Source organism: Trachemys scripta, chromosome 1, assembly GCF_013100865.1.
Source record: "Trachemys scripta elegans isolate TJP31775 chromosome 1, CAS_Tse_1.0, whole genome shotgun sequence".
NCBI classification, from domain to species: Eukaryota; Metazoa; Chordata; order Testudines; family Emydidae; genus Trachemys; species Trachemys scripta.
The window spans coordinates 150,999,158-151,022,634 of NC_048298.1; the positions used below are offsets into that span (position 1 = coordinate 150,999,158).

General features: G+C 47.8%; 1 long non-coding RNA gene across 2 annotated transcripts; it reads right to left on the bottom strand.

The window, feature by feature from the left end:
- Positions 1–5,769: 5,769 nt before the first annotated feature.
- On the bottom strand, positions 5,770–22,032 carry LOC117871038. 2 transcript variants are annotated; one of them, XR_004644130.1, is made up of 4 exons: positions 21,789–22,032; positions 15,621–15,673; positions 8,034–8,223; positions 5,770–6,929 (listed from the first exon to the last, which is right to left on the bottom strand). It is a non-coding gene; the product is annotated as an uncharacterized LOC117871038 (long non-coding RNA). The 2 variants fall into 2 exon arrangements; XR_004644129.1 differs by lacking the exons at positions 15,621–15,673; positions 21,789–22,032 and adding an exon at positions 14,382–14,558.
- Positions 22,033–23,477: the final 1,445 nt, after the last annotated feature.

Below are 23,477 nucleotides of genomic sequence, written 5' to 3' on the forward strand. Positions count from 1 at the left end.
GCCCCAGCCCTGATCCCCCTCCCACCCTCTGAACCCCTCGGTCCCAGCCCAGAACACCCTCCTACACCCCAAACTCCTCGTCCCCAGCACCACTCCAGAGCCCACACCCCCCAGCCAGAGCCCTCACCCCCTCCAGAACCCAAATCCCAATTTTGTGACCATTCATGGCCTGCCATACAATTTCTATTCCCCGATGTGGCCCTCGGGCCAAAAAGTTTGCCCACCCCTGATCTATATAGTTACACACATGCACGATTAGTTCACTTACAGCTAAAGAAGATAGACTGCATAGCCCACCAACAGGACTCCTGAGAGCAAGTTAATAAGCAGTTAAGTTTTCAACACCCAATTAACATTCCTCATATCGATTCCTCGTCTCAACCTTAGCAACCTCCCACTGCCCATATTCCTCTATCAATCTCTTTTATGTTGGGATTGGTTCAGTAGTTGCTCAGGGTGAAGAGCCCCATCTGCTAAATCACCTAAACTGCTTCTTTCAGCGTACCAGGTTTTCCTGGGAGATCTCCTGTCGTGTACCAGCCCAACCCAGCTGAGCTGATGAGATCTCTCAGTTTCACATGCTGAGGAGTTATGGCCACAGGCTATGCAGGGACACATACACTCTTATACCCAGCCAAACACTTTAAGCTGGTGCTAAGCACATATCAGCAAATAAAACATTATCAAAACATTGTAGTTACCATAAAAAAAGGTAGTAGAAAGATGGGTAATTCAGAGTGAAGGTTCCATAGAAAAGAACCCCAAACTTTTGAAAGTATGGAAATTACAGGTAAGGCTACAGCTCTCCCCCGGCCCTAGCAACACCAACTCCCATCTTCCCTTCATGACCGCTTTATAAAATCCAGTATTTTGGATCAAGACTACTTCCTACGGTGCAGCTCCTGCTCATTCTGGGAAAACACTGAGTTCCCATCACCCTGATAATATTGTAATGGACACTCATACAGAGGACTCGATGTGCAGTTTGGAGGAGGGACACGAGTGTGCTATCTCTGCACACAATGGCATGAGGTTGTCACACAGGCAAGGCAGAACAGAGGAAAGCTGGCCCAGTGGTTAGGGCATTGGCCTAGGTGACAGGGTTCAAGCCCCTGCTCTGCCATGAACTTCCTATGTCACCCTGGCCAAGTCACTTAGTCTCTCTGTATCCCCATCCCCGCTCTGGAAAATGGGGAGAACAGCACTTCCCTACCTTACAGGGGTGTTGTGAAAGGTTATGAAATACCTTGAGAGCTACTGATGAAAACCATTTACCAGAAATGGGCATTATTATTCAGAGATAGGATTTGCTTTTTAGACCATGAAAGATTTCCCTCTCTCCTCTATACCTAAGTGCAGGGGACCGTGCCTCTCTGGGCTTTGCTAAGTATTCAGATGAGGTATGATATGCAAACTGTTTCTTCTTAATCTGATTCTCTCTCTTTTTTAAAATACATCTTGTTTTAAAGGAAGCTATTCTTGTGCATGCGTTTCACGGAGTCCTCTCAATGTAACACCGGGGGAGTATGGATCAATGCTCATGTTGCACTTCCCATCAGTAACCGGCCCAAACCAGGGAAGCTAATGATCCAACCAGCTGACCAAATTCGGTGATGAATCGTGGTCACGTGCATCTGTTGAGGCACATTGCGCATATGCTAAGAAGATTAAGTCCATTCCCAGAAAGAGCAAAGTCCTTCAACATCTAAGGAGAGGTAAAGAAGGAAAAAGGTGTGTCTGGAACCTAACCCTCCACCCAGTCTTGGTCAGAAGGGTATGGACAGAGCTTTCCTTTCCCAGCAAGGGGTGCTGCAAGAGGCTATGATGGCCATACACAAGAGGAGAAAGCCTAAGGACCTAAGGGGGAGACACTGGTAGGAAGGGTGCAGGAGACAGTAAGGTCTACCCAAGTGAAGCTGTCCTCAGCATTCCAAGCACCGAGAGCCATGTCATTACTTCAAGCACCTGTCACCCTGTTGGCACACCCAGGTCCAAATCCACAAAGATATTTAGACCCCTTGATCTCAGTGGGAGTTAGATGCTAAAATAACTTTGAAAATCTGAGCCCAAGTGACTAGCGCAGCATTGGTGCCCTGAGTGTCTGGGTTAATGAATCATGTGCCTTGCATGGCTTATCAGTGCCTTCAGTCCCTGGGGACGTATATCATACCCTGGCATCTTGTAGGAGGCTTTTGGGCCCCTAGAGAGTCTCAGGAGGCTTATAAGCTCCAGTGCCTTATAAGCTCTGCAGGAGGTAAACCCAGGCCTACAGAACTTTGTGTATGTGGGGACTTCCGAGAGTGTGTGTGGTTGAGTGCTCTGGTTTGCTGCTGCTAGGCTTGTGGTCTAGCAAATGCAGTGATGCTCCCTAGTACTCCACCTAATTTTCTAATCATCTTCAGAGCACGGATGCCTCTCACAGAGGCCTCCAGAGTCCAACATGGCCCATGTGACATTGCTAGTTCACCATTTAATAACATTTAAAATCTGATGGCAAGATTCAGATGCTTGTTTCTCTGCACCCATAGGTGGGTCCAAGAAACTTGATTTTAATCCTTTCCCGCTTTCCATCCTAAGGATACAATCCAACAAAAAGCCCAGCCATGTTTTCTAGCTATGGGGAACGCTTGACTTTGTTTCTTAATGTCCTTTTAGAAACAGCTTACCTCAAAGTTGGTAAAAGTTCTCCACTGCACGCAGACTGGGTTTGAAGCTGGAAAGACTTTTCTTGGGGACTTCAAAGGTGGGACTTCCTAAATCAGTCTTGTGATGGAAACCAAGAGTCCATCTGAATTATGACAAAGCTTCTGCCACCCCAGGATAGAAGAAGGTGGGCTGCATCAAACTAGTGGAAGATTTGTGGTGACCTTGGTTATAAAAGACCAAAGAAAGGTTTCCCTGATCATAAAGCAGGCCATTATAAGAGTTAATTTTCTGAAACCAATATGCAAAAGTCCAGAAAAAGCTGCCTGAGTCGATCATGGGTTTCTTGTTTGCGGTACCTGAAATGTACTCGTAGGTTTTCACACCTCTAACTTGGCGGGAGGGGATATTTTAAGTTATCTGGTTCATCACTAAGAAACGGAGCATGAAGTCACACCCACAATGGTCAGATGTGCTGCAAGCTCACAGGAGCCACAAATGATCATTTCAGTTGTTTACCTGGGTCTAACATGGGTTGTTTCTCACCCACTTTTCACTTTCACTTCACTTTCTTCTTGATCGTTTCTTTACACTCTTTTAATGCAGATACATCTCTCTGCTTGCAGCAATGACTGTCTCTCTCTGCCTCAGTCTCTTCTTTTATTGCTCTCTTTTCTTCCCTACTACACAACAGCACTGTCACGCCATCAACCCCACCTCCCCCTATTTATTTATGCTGGCAGTAATATCAGTTTAGGCTTGAACTTGCTAAGCAAGGCCTGGCAAGGTCAGTGCTTTGGTGGTAAATAGTTCGGTGCAGCAGGAAAATAGGGTCGAGGATTCAGGAGATGGAGGTCTTCCCTCTCCATCAGTACTGATGCAGAAAATTCAGTATGAAAAGCTATGCGAATGGAATGGACAGGCTGACAATGTAAACATACAAGAGTCAGAAAATCAAAGGTTAAAGTTCCAAGAGCCGTAACTCAGCTGCGGAGATGATACTATTGAAAAGCGGCTCAGCTCTGAAAAGTGACCATGTAAAAATGGCCCCTTCCAACTCCACAAATCTGCTCCTTGTGAGACTCAGACTATGATTAGCTGCTTTATGGCAAAACTAAATGTTTACTGCTTACTACTCCTGTCAGCCCTGCAGATGCAACCCAGCTGGAGTGTATTCCTCATCAACAGATTTGTTTAATAAGTCCCAATCAATTACACCTGTTGAAACCCTTTGACAACAATGGGTATCACATGTGCCCAGTAGAGCTTTCATTATTATTGGTGATGATGCATGAGAAGCAAAGAAATCTGGGCTGACTCTAAGGGCCTACCTTTTAGGTGCCCTACTGGTGAGTGGAATCCATAACCGAGTGGAATGCCCTGGTTCCCTGCACAATGCATAGCGAAAGTTAGGCACCTAAGAATTGGATTTGCAGAACCAGCACTCTGAGTGGGGAGCTGCTCAAGCTAGCCTGTCAGAAATACTGAGGAGAGGGGTGGGGCTTATGTTTAGGCCCCACCCTCAAAGGGAGTTAGCACCTAGGTCTGGGCCAGAGGGAATCACCAGCTGCACTTAATTCAAAGCAATGAACCCCCTCTGGGAGTTGGGCACTTAAGCCAGGTCAGCTCTTTCTAGCAACAACAACAACAACAAAAACACAAGGAGGAGGCAACCCCCTCTCCCTTATACACAGTAGCCCAGTGGTGAGGGCACTCACCTGAAAAGTGGGAGAGCTTGCTTCAAGTCCCTGCTCCAAATCGGGCACAGCAGGGACTGGAACCAAGTGGCCAGTAGATAGGCCACATCCTAAAGGAGAACCCTAGCCACTGGGCATGCAGGCACCAGCCCTGTTGCCTGTTGTGTGGGGTAGGCGTGCCCTGGGCATGCCTTCCAGATCAGGCCCCAAAGGCAAGATAGGGAGGGAACACCTCATTTGTGAATCCTGCTAGGGATCTGAGCAGCTTGGCAGCATCAGAGGATGTCACTGGTGGAAACTTAGGCACCCAGGGGGTTGGCAGAAGCTCAGCAGGGGTTTTGTGAAGGCCAGCAACATCTAAATGCTGCATTTAGGCACTGTGACGGGACTCCTCTAGTGCAAACGGGAATGTGGGACCACTGAGCCCTCTAAATGCACCAACCTGGGCTGCCTCTCACACTGTGACGCTGATGTCAAGCTACAGACCTCTCACAGGAACTGCACTGCCACAGCCATCCACAGGCAGGCACTCACCTAACCGAGTTACATGCGTGACCTCCCAGCCACTCATGAACTGTCAGTAGAGAAGCTCCAGCCAATTCCCCCCAGCTCCCCAGCCTGACATCCCAGAACTGTCCCATCTTGCACTGCTCAAGGTTCCCTTGGACAGTGCAAACTCATTAATAAGTTTGCCACTTCTTCATAGAAAGTGGACATGTGCCAGCCTTTGTAACCTGAGCTGAGAGTCCCTTAGCATTTCAACCAAAACCACACCGTTTTAGGTAAAATATAAAACAGATTTATTAACTATAGAAAGATAGATTTTAAGTGATCATAAGTAGCACGCAAAGGGATCAAAGCTTGTTACCCAAGAAATTAAAAATAAATTTACAGTCTACATTCTAACTTAAACAGACTAAGGAAGATTTGAATCAAGCAGTGTCTCACCGTAACGGATGGCACAAGCAGGTTACAGTTCCTCAGTACACAGACTGGGCCCCTTTCCAGCCTGGGACCAAACTTCCCCAGTTCAAAGTCTTTGTCTTCCAGATGTTCTTCCAGGGGTTGAGTGAGGGGTGAGGGGGAGACCAAGTGATGATGTCACTCTCCCTCTTTTATACTTTCTTCCAGCTGCCAGAAAGATCCTTGCTGTGACATGTGTTAGTCTGATAGTGGATGGTCATTGAGGAGCCATTAAGGCCCGGATGGCTACTCCTTTGTTGTAGCTGAAAGGCTGGCTGTGGGTGTCTCCCAACCTCACAAGATATTACAGTAACACACACATAGCAAAACTTCATAACTTCATATACAATTATAGCACATATGATCCAACAGGATATTAAAGCTCAACCAATCACGACTTTTAAAATGATACTCCACAAGGTATACTTTGTACAAAACATATCATAACCATATGACAGTGGTGAATATGGAGGTTCCAGGGTGCTACTTTGGGGTACAGAGTGTCACAGGCACCTAAAGGGGCAGCTAGGTGCCTAAATCCCCCTTGTGAATAGCCCTTAGAGCCCAGATTGACTTTGCAGGGATGGCAATTAGAAAAAAAATGCCTTTTCACTTATAAAAGGAGCACATTTGATAGAGAAGTTGAGGAGCAATAAAACCAAATCATTATGCCATTGTTACAGTAATACTGCATTTTCAGGCACACATTTAACAGCAATCACAAAAGGTATGTGACACCCCTTAACTTCTTCAATAGCTGTTGAAAACAGTTTGGATCTGTTCGCTGTAATAGACAATTTTCATTTTCAATTGAGGATGGTCCCGAGAGGATCCATTGCTAACAACAAATGGCAACAACGGGTCATTTTCCCCTGTGTAGGTGCACCTTCGGGCCAATATCCATATTGACTTTTCCATTACCGTAGGCATAATACTGGACTCCATGGTCTCCATGGCACATGGCAGCGTAACAACCTGTAGCCCAGTATCAATCACCACTGTTTCCATTATATAGAAAGGCAGACTTTCCAGAAATACTCTGGGAATTGTAAAAATAGCATTATGGGCATGGAAATCATTTCTGCCACTTTCCAGTGGCTGTCTGCCACCACTGTGTACTTTTTTGGGAAGACCAATATGGGAATCTTATCCAGGCCTGAACTGGCCAGGCCAAGGTACTCACTGTAGTTGTTCTATTTTAGCAACATATTCTAGGCATTTTTTTAAAAATCCTATACTTTTATTAAGCTTTGGCGCACAGAAATAGCGTAGCCGCCAGAAATAGCTTCATGGCCAGGCCTCGCACCGTACATCATCACTACGATTGTTTCTGCAGTGTAAAACTTCTGGCTCAGTTAAGTCAGAAGTCTAATTAACTATCAATCCTTGTTAACACTGAGAACTACAGTCTAATCAGCCAGTAATCACTCCTTGCTCACAAAATAATAGGCATCATCAGCCACACATAGTAGAGGTTTGCCACAATTTGTTCATGTCCACAGTCAGATGCGGATGAGGACTTTGTGTGCTCTGTGTCATGTCTCAGATATCATTAGAAAGCTCCTCCCCTGTCCCTCTTTCGGATACCACAGTGTCGTTGCTAAGGAGGCCAGAGTTAAAAGTGACCTGAAAAGGAAATATGAACATTACTTTAAACCACAGAAATACATAATATGTGCTCTCACTAACACAGCTGGGCAGGGCATTCAACACATTAATAGGTAGAGCCCTGCACGGATACAAAAATTTGGATCCACATCCAATCTGCACCTGCAATAATTAATTTGTATCTGACCCCTGGGATCTACACTCCACCTTTTATATGTATATCTATTCACATCCACAACAGCACCCTATCTCACTGTTAGAGCCCTGCACGGATGCAAAAATTTGGATCTGCATCTGTGAGGTTTGGTTTAAATAAAAATCTCGTAAGAACATAAGAACGGCTATACTGGGTCAGATCAAAGGTCCATCTAGCCTTGTATCCTGTCTTCCAACAGTGGCCAATGCCAGATGTCCCAAAGGGAATGAACAGAGCAGGTAATCATCAAATGATCCATCCTGTTGCCCATTCCCTGCTTCTGGCAAACAGGGGCTAGGGACACAATTCCTGCCCATCCTGGCTAATAGCCATTGATGGACCTATCCTCTATGAACTTATCTAGTTCTTTTTTGAACCCTGTTATAGTCTTGGCCTTCACAACATCCTCTGGCAGAGAGTCACACAGACTGACTCTGCGTTGTGTGAAAAAATACTTCCTTTTGTTTGTTTTAATCCTGCTGCCTATTAATTTCATTTGGTGACCCCTAGTTCTTGTGTTATGAGAAGGAGTAAATAACACTTCTTATCTAGTTTCTCCACACCAGTCATGATTTTATAGACCTCAATCATATCCCCCCTTAGTCATCTTTTTTCCAAACTCAAAAGTCCCAGTCTTATTAATCTCTCCTCTTATGGAAGCCATTCCATATCCCTAATCATTTTTGTTGTCCTTTTCTGAACCTTTTCTAATTCTGATATATCTTTTTTGAGATGGGGCAACCACATCTGCATGCAGTATTCAAGATGTGGGCGTACCATGGATTTATATAGAGGCATTATGATATTTTCTTATCGATCCCTTTCTTAATGATTCCCAACATTCTGTTCGCTTTTTTGACTGCTGCTGCACATCTCAGAAAGGAAACTTTGAAAGTCACATCACAGATGGAAAATATCTGACTTACCTAGGACACTGTGAGACACCCAGGCCCTGATTCAGGCCCTGACCCCCTTTGCAGGTCAGCACTTAAGCAATGGGACTTCGGCATATGCTTAAAGCTAATTTTATTTATGATATCTTGCTGTAAATGCAGCGAGGTGTGAAGCAGGAAGTCAGGCAGAAGTGGGAGCGGGGGGAGGTTCTAAGCAGAAGTTCTACGGTGAAAGAGAGAGAGAGAGAGACAGTGGAGCTTTAGGAATAATACCATTTTCCTTATTCTAATAAAGCTCCTTGTTCAGTGTTAGAAGAAAGTGACTCTTTATCATTGGCACATGAACGCTGGTACTTCTGGGGCCAGATGCAGTAGACTGGGCTACAGCTTTACCATTAACAATCACTCCCAGTGAAATGCACCTAGCACAATGGGGTCTTGCTGTAAGATTAGGGCTCCTAGGCACTATGGTAATACCAAGAATACATCATCATTATAATAACCCAAGCGATATTTTCCGTAGAGAATCAAATATTTCTTTAAAAAGAGGGACTGTATCGCCTTAGTGGCACCGATGGCGTGTCACTGAGCACGCACACAAGCAGAGTAAGGAGTGCGACAGGAAGTCACGTCAGCTTCTCACATGCTCCAGGAGCCACAAACCAGCATGCTCACAGAGCTGCCTCTCACCTCGTGTAACGTTCACATAAGATCCATCAGCGTCGCCCTCTCCCGAGCACATGTTAGGGCCATAGGCACCAACTCCATGGGTGCTTCAGGGCTGTGGGTGCACCCACAGCAGCTCCTCGCCCAGCCCCAGCTCACCTCCGCCCCTGAGCGCGCCACCGCGTTCTGCTTCTCCCCTCTTCTTCCAAGCGCTTGCTGCCGCGAAACACCTGTTTCGCGCAGCAAGCGCTGGGAGGGAGGGGGAGGAGCAGGAACGCGGCACGCTCAGGGGAGGAGCTGGGAAAGAGGCGGGGCTGGGACAGGGATTTGGGGAAGGAGTCCAATAGGAGCAAGGAGGGGGCAGAGTTGGGGCGGGGCCGGGGGCAGCTCAAGCATCCACCGGTGCCGGGAAAAGTTGGCACCTATGGTTAGGGCATCACTCGAGACGGTCAGACAGGAGAGCAGGGTATGGAGGGGAACCGCTGCTGCAGGATGCAGTGAGAGAGACACCGGGCCCTGTCACAGGCAGACTGGTGTGGGGCTGGGACCTCCATCAGCAGCAGCACTCCGGACGCTTTGCCTCTCTTCTGCAGCAGGAAGCGTTGCGGCTCCCATGGTCCCACCAGTGCTCCTTCTCACCATCGTGGGCAACAGGCCATCTCCTCAAGAGGGTCCTGCCTCCCTCCTTGGGCCTTCCCTCTCCCCACCGGGAGGGCACCAACCATCCCACTCACTAGTACCTTACTTTCACCTCCACCCCCAGTGATGGACTCTGCCCTGTTTCTTCACTACCCACTGCAGTCAAAACTAGGGAGGTGATGGAGCTGACACCAAAGCTACAGACTTTTCCAAGGGCAGGGAGAGGTGGGGAACTGCCCCCAAGCCCTCCTGGAAAATGCTCTCATATTTTGTGCCCTCTCAGGATCAGGCTCGTAGCTTGTCCCCTCTGCATAAACATGAATTGAATTGCTGCTCAGTAACCACTGGTTCTGCAGTCGCCAGCCAGCCAGTGTAAAACCAGAAGCTACCTCTGAAGGAGGAAATCTTGTCTAATCTCAATTGCTTTTTTTCAGACGGGCATGAGACCTTCCACGGTAGCGTGTGCAGAAACACACCATCACCAGCAAACCTTTGTGATTCACACAACGGGACCCAGGTTCTTTGGTACAGCCTGGGTGTTCTGAGAACAGGGCAGTGAATAGGCCTACATTGATGCCGCAGTAAGAACTCTGGGACTAGAAAAAAATGAACAAAGGGATTAAAAGTCATGCATTATGGCTGCAAAATCAGAACCCCAGCTCCGCTGCTTCCCACCGACACATTACAGAAACTAAAAACTGCCATTGAAAAGGCACTAAAACACTAATTACTGGGCATGATCATTCAATAAGTACAATGAGGAACCAATTTTTAGCTACTGGGACATATGTTCCCCACCCCAACATAGTGCAGAAAAGAGCAAAGCTACAGAAAGTATGTGGAAAACGAGATGGGGATCCATGCCTCTCCTGCCTGCGTTGTTGTTTGCAGTCTTCTCTGTGTAACAAAGTCAGGTTTTGATATGGAATAAGGAGGTATGCACAGCCGAAGGGAGCTCAGGGCTCATGCAGTTGTACATGGCAAATACTCCACTCAGTAAATTTATGCTAGGAACTAAACCTCAGAAAAGCAGTGGTTTCCCTTCTAAGTAGTAACTTTCCCTTCTAAATAGTCACATCAAATCTATCAGAGGAGGATGGGGATATGGGGGTAACCAACAGCAACACAGGATCCAACCAAGCACTCAGGATGGTTCCCAGTAGTCCAGCTGTTACACAGGAATGCCTGAGATAGTGGGGAGCTTGGGTCCAGACTTTGCATGCTAAACAGTCTGCAGGCTGTCTTGCTGATACTGCATCACCAATAGCCCTCACTGCAAAAGGGAAAACAGCAGGTGAATTTCTCCACTTCCTGCGTTCAGGTGCCTTTTTAAGTCAGATCTCCCTCCGCTGCAACTTTTCATGCATGACCCACTATCAAGATAAGCTGCTGATATTCTTTTTAGAAAACAAGCCCATGTTAATAATAATAGCCCCCGAGATTATTCAAATGGAAAGCATTTTAAGACTCTATTAATGTCTTACTTTTATGCTTCACTTACCTGTATAGTGAAATTAGACCAGTCATTATTATTATTGAGCATTACAGTAGGACCCATCAAGATGGGTCTTCATTGTACGAGGCTGGTGCTCTTTATGCCGACACCCCCCACCCAGGTCCCAGTGCCCTGTCACCCACCCCATCTCAACAGCTGGCACATGTGCTCCTGCCCCTACCCTGAGCTGGTGGCTCTGCCGGGACCCAGAGTGGCTGGAAGCAGGGAGAGAAGAGCCAGCCCAATCTCATGCACAATCGCGGCAGCCACTCCTCTGGGGCCCCTCTCACCTCCACAAGCTATTGTGGGAGTGGAAAGCATTGGGGGAGGCAGAAGCATACATCCCCCCAATATGTCCACTGCGTGGGCATTAGCCTCCCCTCGATTCCACCGCGCCTGCCCCTGTTGTAAGGGGAAAGTTTACATCCAAAAATAGCCCCATTGTTATAAGATTGAATAAAATTCCATGACAACTGCGTCTTTTCCCAGAAGCTCCCAAGTTGCAACCCAGCTCTAACACTGATTCGCCCCCTGGTCTCAGGACAGGTCACTTGATCCTTTCACCTCACCAGTGGTGGTGGTGGGGGCGCTGAGAATGAACAGCTCCTTAGCGTTCAAATATTTTGAAGCCAAAAAGCACAATATTAAGTCTGGGAGGTAAAATTTCTTGGCAACCATCCCTTTAACTCACACCACAGCCACTGCACTTTGTCAGTAAATGCTTGGACCCTATGAGGCAGGATGGGGGAGTTGGTTACCTTCCAAGCAGTCGCCTGGAGCCTGGCTTTTGCTTATCAAGGCTTGTCCTTGAGGGCTGCATTCCCAGTGGAGTGAGTTCATTTGTGTTTCATTCGCGAGGCACAAAATGGTTATTTCTCATGGCACAAGGGAGCTGAGATGCAGCATGTTCCCAGAATGTATTTGTTAATGGTGGGAACAGCATTAGGGGGCAGGTTTTGGGAAGCTGCCATCCCTTGCTGACAGACATAGAATATCAGGGTTGGAAGGGACCGCAGGAGGTCATCTAGTCCAACCCCTTGCTCAAAGCAGGATCAATCCCCAGACAGATTTTTCCCCCAGATGTCTAAATGGCCCCCTTGAGGATTGAGCTCACAACCTTGGGTTTAGCAGGCCAATGCTCAAACCACTGAGCGATTCCCCCCCCCCCCCCATAGCAGGTCCTAGGCAAAGCAACTTAGCAGGGGAAAATGGGGTTGTGCCCTGTTTGCTTCTTTATGGTGTGTCAGGAAGGCTTGAAAAGTGATGCTGGTTGGCTGGATTTGAACCAGTAACCAGGGGGAGGTGAGCAGGGCACTCGGCCTGGGGGGTGCCAGCTTCCAGGGGGTACTGCACCGCTGTACCATTCAGCTTTTTTTTCCCCTTCATGATCTGGTTGGCTGGCCGTTTTTGCTCCACTGATTGGCTGGCTGTTTTTTGGGGGGTTGCTTGACCCATTTGGCGGGTGGGGGGGAACCACAAACATTTTCCTCCCTAGCCAACAAAACAGCTAGGGCTGTTCCTGCCAGTGACTGGGTGGTAAAAGGCCTTCGAGCCTTCCAGCCCCTTCGCTGTGGCCTAGATCATTGCAGCTACAGCTGCTCATGAAGGAGGTGTGAAGATGCTGTACCGCACCAACCACACACACACACACCCCCGCCCGACCCAGGAGGGATTTTGGTTCAGTCCGCCAGGTGGGCCAGAATTCTTCCTGCTACAGAAGCTGCAGCTCCAACCAGCTTGGGGGAGGGTGGCACATGTGCTCACTTCATGCCCAGCCAGCTCTGCTGGCCAATGTAACGAGGCTCACCCTGCATCTTTTAGTGCCACCACTGGTGCTAACTAGTATGCACAGGCTGTGCACTCCCCACTCAGACTGCAGCAGCCTCCAGTGCAAGGTGGTGGCGCTCACTGAGTCCTCTCCCCATCATTCTGGGCAGAATCAGCCACAGCCTCACCCTGCATATGTAAGAAACACTGGCATGAAATGCTGTCAGCTCCGTTCCAGGCATTGGGACGTAGTTTGTCAACGTGGAATTTCCAGTTACTGCAGTGTAGCCTGGTGCACTGGGTTAACACTGATAATCAGCATTTGCCCACAGCTACCATGCAGTGGTATCCGAGATCTTCACAGCTTATCCTTAGACTAGGAGATACCTTAGTAACCATGTGGAAACAGTTGGCAAGTGCTGCATTTTTATGGCCTTACTTTATGTGTGGCTGGCTTCTGCTTTCTATATGATTTGGAGCAAAATAGGGTCTGGAAACCACACTGTGCAGCAGTAATCGCTCCTCAAATCAGAGTGACTTGGCCATTTTTTAAATAATTTAATTTAAAATAAAAAAGGGTTAAATGCAACATTTCAAATAAATTCTTACACACAAAACACCACCCACACCCCTTCATTCCAAAGTCAATACAAAGAATGCGTTATAAATGTTCTAAAGATGGCAATCACAAGAACATTTGATATGGCTGGAGAACAATATTACTAAAGCTAAATGAAAAAGCCTGTTCTGACTTAATTATAAAGGGGCCTCTGTAATAATCTCATGCACTCCCAGGAAGCTGAGAGGCTGCATCTGTAACTCAGTTGTAAAGTGATTACCTGCAAAGAGGGAAATCTAGGTTAGACCGATCTGGGCCATCAGACAACAGCAAGCCTCGATGTGGTCATATATTTTGCAGCTCTGATCTGCTGAGTTGCCACCTCACCTGCAAAGGAGCAGGGTGAATCGGGCTGCAACTTCCGGGAGGATTTCTACCAAACCAAAAGGGAAAGCTTGAAAATGGATTCTGCAGTTTAGGAGTCTGCAGGCTGCTTTAGGACCTGACCTTGCAAGGTGCTGCGTGGCCTCCGCTCTCACAGACTTCACAGGAAACTGAAGCGGCCTAGTACTCTGCAGGAGCAAGCCCTTAAACTGTAACGTGCATTTCCAGGACAGCCCCTTAATTAGAGATGGGCCTTAGAGACCCAGGCCCCTTAATTAGAAAGGAGAGTTGCAAAATTCAGATCTGGTTTTCCAAATTCCCCAAAGCAGGGAGTGGGGGGAGAGTTTCCACATTCAAGATCCTAGTTCAGCAAATTATGGAACTGGGACAAAGTTCAGATCTGAACTTGGATTCTGGAGGAAAAGATTCTGGGCCTGTTCAGTGGTTCTTAGTGATCATGTATGATTCTTATTTGGCTGGTACATTTGAGTGCTATTTTTTTAAATGTTCATTATGGCTAATTTAGTGCTGGTGAAAGGTGCTGGACTAAGAGCCTTGGAAATGGAAGGCGCAGAGCAGGGCAACAGCAGAGCGGTTTTTCCTCACGCTCTCTCCCTGCCAAGGTGCAGACAAGCTATTACTTGCATTGATGCCCAGTTTCGACACATTCAAGCGAGATGAAAAGGGTTCGAAATGGACATTCGAAAATACATGTGTTCTTACACCTGAGTGCTTCACAATGACAGGCCGCTTGAGTCACCAATGGGGTGGAAGAGAGGGACGGAGGGACAGGTGGGTGAGGGCTTTTCATGAGTGCTCAGTGTCACAGCCAAAAATAACAGCTGTCACAGCTTAAAAAAAAAAAGCTCACCTTGACTGAGCTTCCTGGATTCCTTTTCTACCTCTAAGCAGGCAACCACTTAGCCATGATGGTCAGCACCCAGCTTCACAGTTAACACCCTGTTAAACTGAACAGCGGAAAGCTCACCGTGCTCATGGGGGCAATTTGTTCTCAGCACAGGAAGAGAGCTGAAGATGACTGCATACCCCACAGATGCTACTTACTCTTGTGACCACAAATGATATAGCTGCTGGCTCATTGCTGGGAAACTGCCCTCACTCCACCCCGCCCAGCCAGTGGCGGGCTCCAGAATCTCCATACATGTAAAGGAAGTTCTAGCCTGAGGTCATAGGGGACCAGGCTCAGCAGAGGCTGAGTGAGAGCAGGTGCAGCAGGCAATCTGAGAACAGCAGCTGAGAGCTGGCCAGAGACACTCCCTGCTGCAGGCAGGACACAGGGCAGCAGTGGGCAGGCAGAAGAACAGCATGGAGGGGTTTGAAGGAGACGCCGACCATTACACCCCTCTGCTGGACTATCCCTAGGGGTTAGGTTAGAGACTGTGGTTTTGATCTTCATTATTATTGTAACAAAGGAACTGTGTCTAGTTTCAGGCCACCCTAGAAAGGGTGCTACTTCCTCAGAGCATGTGAGTGTTTATGGGAATCCACAGAAGGCTAGCACCTCTGTAGCCTATTGCTTGGAGTGCCTACAGCACCTGCCTTTGAGCTTGTGGTACACAGAGCACTAGCAGACATCTAGAGGGGACAGGTGTACTGCTGCACCCACAGGGACACCCTGCAGTAAGATTGGTTACATCCTTACTATTATCTTGTTCCCCAACGAGCCTTTACGCATTTGTCTACCTGTTACAACTTGTCATGTTCCTATATTGTGAGCTCTTGGAGGCAGGAACTGTCTTTGTTTTACTTACTGTAGAGCACCAAGTACAGTGGGGCCATGACCCCTGAGTGGAGCATGTAGGCCCTGTCACAATAAGAAAAACTAATCTGTTCAACCAGAAGTCCTAAGGTCACATTTTCTCCCTATGAAAATTTAGATTCTGAAGGATGCAGCAAAATATGTGGGAAGACCTTAAATCCATCGCTTCTGTGGCATGTCCCCATTTCACATCTTTCTGCGGGTACTGCTAGTCACCTCCCACAAGATAAGCAAGGTTAGGCTTTGCCAGAACTTCGATGGCAGACCTCCAAGGAAATCCCACTGTGTTTCAGGAAGTTGTGTTGAGGATTCAGTAGGTGGCATTCTTACCTCTAAATCGGTACTGAACCAATGCCTCAGGATGGTGGGGCATCGAGCACTTACTGCAGAGAGAAAAATAGACATGAATTTACCATGCAACATGGTAGCCAAAAATGCCGGTGCGCTTTTGGCATGCAAACACAAAGGAGTCATGGCAGAGAGAAGCATAAAGTTCTGGTGTGACTGCACCTGAAATACAGCATTACATTCCATGCACCTCAGGACCAGAAAAGTCTCAAAAAGCTGGAGGGACCTCAAAAAAGAGCAGCAAAAATGATCCCTAGCATCATTTCACTTTCTAGGATCTTAGAACCCCTGAATACCAGGGAATCTTGCCCACAAGTAAACAGGGCCCCAGTGTTATATCTCCTCCAGAAAGAGACAGCCCCAGAAACGCTAGTACCTTTTACATATAAATCTAAATTGAATAGAGAAATAAATCCCATAGATTAATTGAAATTGTAAATGAAATAGTCCATTGCTGGGCTATCGCTTGATCATATGTCTGTTGAAACCAATGGTAAAGTCTTATTGACTTCACTGTGGCTGGATCAAGAACCTAATCTAGCTCCCTCACACTGCAGGATTGATCCCTGGAGACAATACTTTCTAGCGGTTTGTTCTGTCTATTATTATTACTGTTATTAATTGGTGTTGCAGCACGACCCAAAGACCCCAATCAGTATTGGGACCCCATTGTGCCAGGCACTGAACAAACACACAGGTAGGTACAGTCCCTGCCCCAAAGGGTATGTCTATCTACACTGCAATAAAAGACCCCAGGGCACATCCACAGCTGGCCCTGCTCAGCTGACTCGGACTCAGGGGGTTCAGTCTGTGGGGCTATAAAATTGTAGTGTAGACATTCAGGGTCAAGCTGGAGCCAGGCTCCATGAGGGGGGAGATTCTCAGAGCCCAGGCTCCAGCCTGAGCCCAAATGTCTACCCTGCTATTTTTATTCCTGGAGCCCAAGCCCTTAGAGCCCGAATCAGCTGACCCAGGCTCTGATACTGGGTGCTGCGGGTTTTTTATCACAGTATAAACATACCCTGAGAGCTTCTAATAAATGGTTTTCAGTCCCAAGCAATGGGGCTTCCACTATTTCCCTTGGCAAACTATGGCACAGATTAATACATCCATCTGTCAGGAAATACCACAGGGGAAATGTGGTATTATTATAAGACGTTTAAGTATTATTAATCACACTGCCATGCACTTTTGCTTCAGAGCCTACAATCTTAGTCCAGTTCTCAGTGGGCAGGCATCCACATGGCAACAACCAATTAGAATTGACCACTTTCTCCTTGGCAGTCTCGGCAGAGTGGTGCCAGAACTGCACCGAAGAGCACAGGCCCCTCTGATGGATAGAGGTAGTCCCTGCAGCTGCGGTTTAAGACACCTACATTGGGGAGAGGGGGGGTACGGACGTGTGAGGTTCACATTGCTTTGTCTTTTATCTTAAATCAGTTCTGGTACTGGGAAGTGGCAGGTGCAGCCAGAGAGGGCTGAATCTTCTGAGCGAATGTAGGAACCTTCAGCGCCCTGTTTTGTTACCACTGGTAGTACACTGAACACATCTCTGAAATGAGTCCCGAGTGTTTACAGAACCATAGGGATGGCTTGAACCACAGAATTCCAACTATATCTGGATTTAAAATACTCCAAACTATGTGACCGTTCAGGGCTGGGGAGGGCGGTTTGGCCCATTGTAAAGAGAGGGGACATTTCTGAGATTCATTTCTAGCTCTAGACTTGGCTTCCAAGTGCCACTTAGCCCCCAGGGGTTTGGTTCAGACCATCTCACAACTCTCACGTTATTTAAACCAAGACATATTTCATTTGTATAAGTTTCAGATAAGAGAATAATAGCTTCTCTGTGCCTATTCTGCAGTGTTCTCTGAGGAGACCAACGAGGCTGGAGCTCTGTGGTGTCAAGGGCGGCTACAGATCACGTTCACTACCCAGAATATGCTTTGCCAGCTCCTCGCTGTGCTGCAGAACGGGCCAGCTCAGTGGAATGTCACCTTCGCTAGCAGCCGTGATGGATGAGGCTTCTATTCCGCCAGCTTCCAACCTGCCAGATGGCTGGGGAATCACGCATATACTGAACGAAACTGCTCACGGCTCAGAGCAATCCCTCGTCACACCTCTCTCACACTATTGTGCCACCACAAATCTGTAAATCTGATAAGAACAATCAGACTCAAATTCATATCCGCAATGAGCGGGCACTTTAATGTTAATTTGCACAGTTTGTGACTATGGGTAGGGACAGGGGACAGAGTCTGAGATGAGGGCTTGATCCTTTGCTCCCTAACCAGGATTGGCTAGGAAGCCAGACTACTCAATTCCTGGGGTGTAGAGGGGAGAGGGAACACCTTGTGTCACTCTGCAGTGACCCCTCTGGCTGATGCAAGAATTGCTCGGATGGGCTTTGAAGGGGGTCATCATAGTCACCAATCTTATGCCATGGGCCTGCCGTGATGCAGAATAATCAAATCCAGGGATACTGGAAGGGTGTTAGCTGTTAGGTAGGTGCACTGAGGGGCTCAGAAAAATTTTTCCCCAGAGAACAAATAAAATAAAATCCTGTTATATACTTTGAGGGGAAATAGAGGCAAATGTGATTGATTGTCATTTGTGAAGCACCCCAAAGGTCTTGTGGATGGGGAAGGAGGCACTTTTATTAATCATTCATCATTTTTCATGGAATCCCACTTACCAATAACTCTGCCTTCTTACAAGAACAGATATGAAGTGAGTGGGAGTCAGGACTGCTGGGTTCTGGTCCCTCCTTAAAAGCATGCTATTGTCCAGCCAGTCCTAAAGACAGGGCCGGCTCCAGGGTTTTGGCCGCCCCAAGCAGCCAAAAAAAAAGCCGCGATCACGATCTGCGGTGCCAATTCGGCGGGAGGTCCTTTGCTCCCGGCGGGAGTGAGGGACCGTCCGCCGAATTGCCGCCGAATACCTGGACATGCCGCCCCTCTCCGGAGCAGCCGCCCCAAGCACCTGCTTGCCAGGCTAGTGCCTGGAGCCGGCCCTGCCTAAAGAGACCTTCACTGGATGCTATGGACCTTGCCAGTTCTTGCCCAAATAATTCCATCCCCAGCCAGGTTCTCAACCAGGTTTCAAACAATGAAAAGGGTGTACCCATGTATTGTACTGTGCATGAGAAAGTCAGCAGATCTGCACTAATAGTAATTTGCAATTAATATTACAGCCTCATTGCTGCGTGGGTTCAAGTCCTTTTTTTAGCATCCAAACCAGAAAGCACTCCACTCCCTTTCTGGGAACTGTGAAATGCATGTGCTCCTTTGAAGTTGATGCCATTTAATGGTGGCTTGATGCCTCTAAGGATTGTTATTTTTTGCGACGCAGATTTTTTTTTATAACTAAAAATCAATGGAGCTATTAGTAAGTCCTCACAGTATTTCATTTCTTGGTCATTTGCTATTCTGACAATCTGCAGTTTCAGTGGCAACGTTTCCAGCATTACTCTGATGGAGCAAGCCACTCTCGCTTTCTCTAGGAGACTTGTCACACTAGTCTGGCAGCAATAGAGCCCTGTCCATGATTTCAGGATGGATGAACCCAAACCTTTGGATCCTCCCCTTTTACTCTGTCCTTGGAGCTTTGTGGCACCAACAAATTGCACTTTGCTCCTGGAAGATCCTCCTCATTGAACATCCTGTCTTTTAACGTTAGTCCTTGCAGAGGAATATCACCTGGAACAGTCACAGCACCAGAAGTAACTAGCTTTTGAAACTCCAGTACGGTTTGCAACATTGCACACACCAATTATATCAGACACCCAGAACATGCCAGTGATCTATGCCAGTTGCACAGGGATTGAACCCCAGGACCTGAGCCTGGATTGCTTGAGTTTAAAAGAGTAACTCTCTTGGCTGGCAGTCATAGCATCCTCATTAAGTTCTTATGTGGTCCAGCCACTAAACGGGCTAGACCCATACTAGGGTAATGGGGATTATTGTGGCAGCCAGCCTGGAGAAGAATGGCCCATGCCCTGGGCTCTGCATCAAGCTTTACACAGTTAAACAATAAACAGACTCAGAACTTGGGGATCTGTTCCCCTGGCCTGCACACAAATATAAAAAGGAACTATTTAGCCCCAGCACTTTAAGCCAAGGTTCTGGGCTAGCACTGACGGGTTCTCCTCCTGTCCCAGCATCACCCAGCATTTCCCCTTCAGAGAAAGCAGGCAAGCCTTTTTAACTGGCCTGCTAGTTCCCAATTGGTCAGTGTCTCCTCTTGGCCCTTCTAGGCCCCTGGAGGACTAAGTCTTTTTAGTAGCCTGGCCTGAGCAGATTTTCCTTAAACAGGGGGGTGTTAGGATGCTGATGCAGCCAGTAAGGGGCAGAGAAGGCCTGCTAGACCCCATCGCAATTATATATTCATTAACTGGTAACCACCCCAGATAGAGGTAGAAAACAAACATAATGAACATCTTCCTATTGTACATGATCTTGGGGGTCTGTGGTGGGGTTAGTCATCAGTTAATTACATCTATGCAGCCAGGTCAACTGTCAGTAGCGCCTGTCTACTGAATGACCTGCCAAAGTTAAACAACCAGGTGCAAGGCTGTATTTTGTGGCAAAAGTTGGTGGCTCCCTCCAGTTCCCAGTGGACAGGTGTCCACATTTCAGAAACCACAACTGACATTAACTGCTATCCTTTGTAATCGTTCTTATGTATTACTTGTATTGCAGCAATGCCCAGAAACTCCTGTAGAGAATTGGGGCCCATTGTGGTAGTCGCTGTACCCACACTTTGTAAGAGACTCTCCCTATGTCCAAAACCCTTCAATCTAAGCAGCTAAAACATGAGACAAAGGCAGCATTATCCCTATTTTAAAGATGGGGAACTGAGGCACAAAGAGAGTAATTTACCCAAGTTCACACAGGATATCTGTGACAGAGCCAGAAAGCAAACCAAGGTCCGCCAAGTCCCTATCTAATGCCTGAACTACAAGACCAGCCTTCCACTCGGCCTCAACGGCAGGGTAACAGACTGAATGGGACTCCGCTCCACCGAATGAACAAAGAACTGCATTCCTACCCCTAGTGATTGATCCTCTACATCAGTGGTTCTCAAACTTTTGTACTGGTCACCCCTTTCACACAGCAAGCCTCTGAGTGTGACCCGCCCTATAAATTAAAAACACTTTTTAAATATATTTAACACTATTATAAATGCTGGGGGCAAAGCGGGTTTTGGGGTGGAGGCTGACATCTCACGACCCCCCACGTAATAACCTCGCGACCCCCTGAGGAGTCACAACCCCCAGTTTGAGAATCCCTGCTCTAGTCAAGTTGGAGTGAGAGGGAAGCTGACACTTCCGCTGCCTATGTTGTATCTGTTCTAGGGCAAAGAGGATGTCAGTCTCCAGAGTTGTTAATCTGATACTCATAGGCTCATAGACTTTAAGGTTAGAAGGGACCATCATTTATTAGCAGGTAAATATGCCCAATGGTCTGTGATGGGATGTTAGATGGGGTGGGATCTGAGTTACTACAGAGAATTCTTTCCTGGGTGCTGGCAGGTAAGTCTTGCCCACATGCTCAGGGTTTAACTGATCGCCATATTTGGATTTTCCTCCAGGGCAGATTGGCAGAGGTCCTGGAGGTTTTTCGCCTTCCTCTGCAGCGTGGGGCATGGGTCACTTGCTGGAGGATTCTCTGCCCCTTGAGGTCTTTAAACCACGATTTGAGGACTTCAATAGCTCAGACACAGGTTAGGGGTTTGTTACAGGAGTGGGTGGGTGAGGTTCTGTGGCCTGCGTTGTGCAAGAGGTCAGACTAGATGATCATAATGGTCCCTTCTGACCTTAAAGTCTCTGAGTCTATGATCATTTAGTCTGATCTCCTGCACATTGCAGGCCACGGAACCTCACCCACCCCAACCTCTGGCCGAGTTACTGTAGTCCTCAAATCATGGTTGAAAGACTTCAAATGATAAAGAATCCTCCATTTACACTAGTTTAAACCAGCAGGTGACCCGTGTCCCATGCCGCAGAGGAAGGCAAAAAAAAAACCCAGGGTCTCTGCCAATGTGACCTGGGGGGAAATTCCTTTCCGACTCCCAGATACCTTTAATAAGCACTAAAACTCACACCAAATAACAAAAAAATATGCATAAGTGATGAAAAAGGGAGACTACCTTGTTGAAGTGCATTTGTTGACTATAGATCACTTTGCCCTTGTTAACTGCCTGTGCTGAACACAGATTCCATTCGAAGGTTGCACAGCCCTGATAATTGCTCCAAAGGAATGAGGTGAGGGTGACATAGTCATAACATAGAAAAACCAGTCCAGGGTTAGTATAAGAAATGTGATGCCAGTGGGGGGCTGGGTTTGGCTTTTGCAGCCTGCAATTTCTAGTTCTATTTTTACTCTCTTTGGAGGCTCCGTTTCACTCCATCGAGTGGTTCATCAGCATTATTCCGAGCCGTCCCTGTGACGCCATACGGGGTAAGCACTGTGGAGAACTGTTCTCTGCATCACGTAGGGCTGCAGCGTGCGTAGGGCTGCAAATGGGGGGGAAAAAAGTGAGAGGAGGATTTCTGCCTTTTAGAGTGAGAAAAATAAATAATGAATAAAGAGCTGGATTAAGTATCTGGAAAATTACTGCAGCCTCACAGCTTTTGCTGCTTGCTACCCAGGATGAGTCATCTGCCGGTTGTCTAGGCAACGGCTATTTTCCTCCTGCTGATCAATTTAGTCTGCAGGAAGGTCCCGTGAAACCGTGAGCTGTGAAGACAATGTAACCGAGGGAATGTCTTCCCTGCAATGTAACCACAGAGTTAGTAGAACTCGAGTTAGCAGATCCTGGCTCTGTTAACGTACGGCTTGAGCACCTGAGCTCATCTGTAACCCCAGGTTAGAAATTGTTGAACCCTGGTCCCAACCTGGCAGGGCCATCCCTACCCATACACAAAGTACGCAGCTGTGTAGGGCACCAGGAAATTTGGGGCACTACATTTCCTGGTGCCCTATGCAACTGCGTGTTGCTCCAGTCCCTGTTCTGCCTCTTCCCCATGGCCTCTGCCCCTGCTCCGCCTCTTCCCGCCCCTGCTCCGCCCCAGCCCTCCCCCACTCCACCCCTTCACCAAAGCCCCTGCTCCTAGGGTGACCAGATGTCCCAATTTTATAGGGACAGTCCCAATTTTTGGGTCTTTTTCTTATATAGGCTCCTATTACCCCCCACTCCCTGTTCTGATTTTTCACACTTGCTGCCTGGTCACCCTACCTGCTCCATCCCAGCCCCTGCTCTCACTCCACCCTTTCCCCTGAGGACTGCAGCAGGGGTGGGGCCTGCACTCACTGGGCGGTGGTAAGTGGAGCGACTTGGCCCCAGCCCGCTCTGCGCTGCCAGTTAGTGCTGGGGGGCGGTTCTCCCCTGCCCCCCAAGCCTGCTCCTGTCCCCCCATGGAGGCTTGGGTCCAATGCCCCCCCGCGGAGGCCTGGGGCCACACACACACACACCCAGGAGGGCTGCATATGGCACCAAAATGGTTAGGAACGGCCCTGGAACCTGGTTCTCCAATGTCCACACTATTATGTAGGACTGAGACCAACCACCTACTTCCACCAGACTTCCTAGCGCCCAGCCAATATGTGGCCACTCTAGCCCTTTGTTTGTGATGCAGTGTGGGAAAACTTGACTGTCCAGAGGACACAGAAAGTGAGCCCATGTGATTGTGGGATACTTTTGGTGCACTATCAGAGCACAAGTCCAGTGTGACTATATCTACATTGCAAAGCAATAGGGCTTGAACTCTGGGGGTCCCAGCTTGACTCAGGCTCGGTCCCTCCCCCCAGGGGTTAGCACAATTTGTGTGCAGATGGA